Below are 4,679 nucleotides of genomic sequence, written 5' to 3'. Positions count from 1 at the left end.
AATTAACTGATATTATTAATTATCAACTTTTTTCTTCTAGCATTTTACAGTTTAACAAGTGTTTTTGCATAGATAATTACATTTGATTCTTTTCGTTTCTCTATCTGACACTATTACAGGTAAGGAAACTGAGGCCAAGCCAGGTATACTGACTTGTCCACAGTCCTCTGGCTGGTAAGTGGGGCGGCTGGATTCAACCATGGTCTTCTGGCTTCCCGGCCAGTGTTCTTACCTTGCCTCTACCGTCCTTTTTCACTTTTCCCGAGTCCGATCCTTCAAGTGCTGAGAATTAAGAATACATTTGCNCTAAACAATGATTCCATTAGTTAAGAAAGTTAGCTCCTCCGGAAGGGGTACCATGCAATGTCATTTACAAAAATATCTTATACCCAATAGCTAGGGAAGACACTTATTAGATGAAGTAAAAGACACATAATTACATGGAGCAGGCGTTTCTTGAATTTGGCAAGAAGATTTTCTTCATAGGTCACTTTTCTATTTCCAGAAATGTGTTCTAACCTGAAACCGCTGAGATCAGTGCAGAATTTCAAATTGAGTAGCTTCTCACCCTCCCCTCCCCCCTGGTAAAACACTTTGTCATATTCAACGAGTTTCACACGATGGAATGCACTGTATTTTCCAAACCGTAAAAGTAAAAAGTAGAAGCCGTTGCTCTGGGTTTAGGAAATTTCACTTCTGGTTCCTTGTTTTGGTGAAACTCCTTCGAGTCCTGTTTTCAATGGTGTTCTGAAGAATCATCAGCTTTAACAATGGTGGGGAAGAAGCAGATCTGACATACAATGCAACCAATTAACAAGAAAACCCTAGAAGCAGCAAAACCCACTGGCATGGGTCACAACCTTATATATTCCGTATCTTATTACCATTTGATATACATCGAGATGAGGCAAATAAGCAATTTTAATGGGAGAGAAAAGAAACTTGGGCTGCGTTAACTGTTGACCTATAACATAGCAAGAAATGTTATTCATTTTCTTCACAACTGCAATGTTAATGTATGGTTTTCATTGGAAAATGAAGATCAGCAGATAACTAGGAAAATTAGGGGAAGAAATGTACTATTAAAATGCTATGTGATTGGATTTTGCTAAATGCAGTATGGTTATCTAAAAAGAGCCCTCCTCTTAATTGAATACAGTCAAGCATTTTCAAATAAAAGGTAGAGTGCTGAGTAAATATTTCTGGGAAGTTTCTGTTCTGACACACAGAGGGTTTGCGTGCTATTGTGACCTCATATTAGCATCCCCTAGCAACATCCACCTCCCATGCTGGGAATTCCTGGAAAGGTTTTAACTGAAATTATAGTATTTTTCTGCCCGAGAAAAGAAAGCAACTTGTTTAACACAGAAGAGACTGTGAGATGTAAGCCCCACTTCAATTCATATATTTGTTGCTGAAGGAATTTCATATAAACTGGAAATTGTACACAGGATTGTGCTGAGGAGGGGACTCCGCACCAGGAGTTGGGAGACTGGCTTGTCAATCCTAATTAGCTCTGCCTTCTCTGGGCTTTAGTTTCCTCCTCTATAAAATGAGGGGAAGGTTGGACTCCGCAATATCTTTCTTTACCCTCTAGCTTTATTGAGGTGTAATTGACAAATAAAATTGTAAGATATTTAGAGTGTACAACCTGATGATTTGATGTATATATACATTGTGAAAGGATTCCCGCCCGCCCCCGCCTCATCGAGTTAATTACACGTCCATCACCTCACACATGTACCTTTATTTTTTTACGCGGAGAACATTTAAGTGCTGCTCTCTTAGCAGATTTCAATTATACAATGTGGTGTTATCAACTAGAGTCGCCATGTGTTATCAACTGCAGTCACAATGCACAATCTCTTTTTTTATCTCTAAAGTCGACAGCTTCTCTGCTTCCGTGCTACTATCGCGCTACACTACTCGTTCCTTGCGCATGTCATTAACAGTCTTTCAGGTCCACAGTTGGAGTAAAAATGCTGCTTTGGAGAAATTTGCCATAGTAACTAAATTTCCATTGAGAAAACAGAACCATGAAAGGGCAACATTTCCTATGTAGTTTTATCCCCTAGATGCCCTTGGACTATATGGCACTTGCATATATTAGTGATGCAAATCTGGGACAAGAACATGACCAAGACACTCGATTTGCATTGGAATGCCCCATGCAAACAGCACATCAGAACTCCTGAAGTGGCATTTGGCTTGAACTCTCGGAAGGCATGCCAGTCTGCAAAGAATCCAANTGATACTGAATCTGAGGAGATTGGGAAAAAAGTATGAATTTTATCATTTAATTCAAGTCACTTCCCCTCTGTGGGCACCAGTGACCTCATCTATAATATGAGGGCATAAAACATGGACATAGACCTTCCAACCCGAACATTCTGTGTTTCCGTTTGATTTTTTTTTNTGCTTGTGTGTTGGAGGGAAAGGAGGAAGTAACCCCTGAGGTGAGGGAGAGTTCTGAAAGATTCAAGGTTCAGAGATAGACTTCACTGCCCTTCTAGTTTTGTGCACTGCAGGTCCCTGTGTGTCCGTGGGGGTAGTAAGCCGGTAACCAGCATGGCGCGTACTGGCTTTTGGACTCCAGGCTCCATCTCTGTCTTCCTTTTCTGGACTCTGGTCATCTCATTGCCACCTTGCAGAGCTGCTGCAGGGGTCAAGTGGATACGCTACATTACAGGCGTGCTTGCTTTCTTTAACAGAAATCTATATAATGTTCATTTTTGCCAGGTGCTCTTCAGAGCATTAACTCGTTTCATTTGCATAACGTGGATCGTAAATGAGGACCCAATACCATCCCCTCTTTTCCAGAGTTGGAAATTGAGGCACAGAGAGGTTAACTCCATTGCCTAAGGGCAAACAGCTAGTGACAGCAGAAATTAAAATCCAAGCAGTCTAGGGCACCTGGCTGGCTCAGTCGGTGGAGGTTGCGACTGTTGATCTTGGGGTTGGGAGTTTGAGCCCCACACTGGGGGAAGCGTTTACTTAAGAAAACCCCATTGGAGCACCTGGCTGGCTCAGTCGATAGACTGTTCAACTCGATCTCGGGGTTGGAAATTTGAGCCCCACATTAGGTGTAGAGATTACATTTTTTAAAATGTCTTTAAAAACCAAACCAAACCAAACCAAACCAAACCAAACCAAACCAAGCCAAACCAAACCAAACCAAACCAAACCCGAGCAGTCTGGCTCCACAGTCCATGCTTTTAACCTCTGTGCCTGTGGGGATACCTAGTTGTCTGGTCGAATTCTCCATGCGACCAACTCGAAAAGTGCGATAGGTTTTGTGAATAACTGGCCTCGGCAATTGGTCAGGCCCCATGGCCTTCTCAGTCCTGTCAGCCTGATGGAGACCTAGCTCTCGGGAACGTTCCATTTCCCCAGTCCTGGGTTTACACGGTCAAACTCTTTCCACCCCTCACACGCTGGGATTTTGTGTGCTCTGATCTCTGTCATGTAGGTTTTCCTAAGTCCTCAGACTCTACAGAATAGCAGATGTTCCGGTAAGCCTGTTGGATTGAATAGCCAGTAAGTTGAACAAGGAAAGATAGTCTTACCAATAATAGCTTTGGTTTATTGAACAATTACTATGTGCCGTGCACCGAAATAAAGTGTGCATGCATTATCCTGTAATCCTCCCATTAAACTTAGGAGATGGCTTTTGTCATTGTCCTCATTTTATAGACGAAAAGAACGAAGCTCACACAGGCTGAGCAAGTAACCCGAGGTCACACTTTTAAGTACCTGGTACAGCCGGAATTTTGACTTGGGCCATATCTGATCTGAAGCTCTGGGGTTTAACTATTACTTTATACTGCCTCTAGCATTGTTCTGGGACTATCCAGCCGGCTCCACGTGTACATCCTGCAACTGCTTGGCCACGTTAGTATTGATATGCTCCATCCAGCCTCACTGGTTCATACCTTGAATAGCAAGATACCATTCTCTTGTAACATCACAAACTGGTTTTGGATTGTAAGGGAACATCTGCCTTGGCCATCAATGGACAGCTTGTGTACCTGGTCTTAGAGAAATTATGACAGGAGACCGTGAGAGGATTTACCTAGGCCGAGGGGATGAGGGCGCATCATGCACCATACTCCGGTGGGCTTTTCGCAGGGAGATCTTGAGTCTTCTATTGGAATGGACCTGCATAGAAAGAAAACAAGTGTTGTGAATAAAATAGAGGCATCGTTATTTTTATTTTTAAAAAATATTTTTAATGTTTATTTGGTTTCTAGAGAGAGAAACAGAGTGTGAGCCGGGGAGGGGCAGAGAGAGGGAGACACAGAATCAGAAGCAGGCTCCCGGCTCTGAGCTGTCAGCACAGAGCCGGACGCAGGGCTCGAACCCATGAACCCACGAACTGTGAGATCATGACCTGAGCCGAAGTCTGACGCTCAACCGACTGAGCCCCCCAGGCGCCCCTGTAGCCATTGTTATTGTAGCACATGGAAACATATCTAGGGCTTGTGATTACACAATATTCCTCCCCTTTGTTTCCTGTTTGGAGACTAAATGGTTGCAGCTCTGAGATGCAGTTTGGTTTGAAAGCACCAGAGACGATATTTAAGCTATGGATGATGCTAAAATATCCACACAGGAAGGCTAAATTAACCAAACCATACTTTACAACCCATTTGACTTTATTCATCTTTGTAACTCCAGTG

Source organism: Crocuta crocuta, unplaced genomic scaffold (genome assembly GCF_008692635.1).
Source record: "Crocuta crocuta isolate KB4526 unplaced genomic scaffold, BGI_CrCroc_1.0 scaffold241, whole genome shotgun sequence".
Taxonomy (NCBI): domain Eukaryota; kingdom Metazoa; phylum Chordata; class Mammalia; order Carnivora; family Hyaenidae; genus Crocuta; species Crocuta crocuta.
This window is presented reverse-complemented; position numbering follows the sequence as displayed.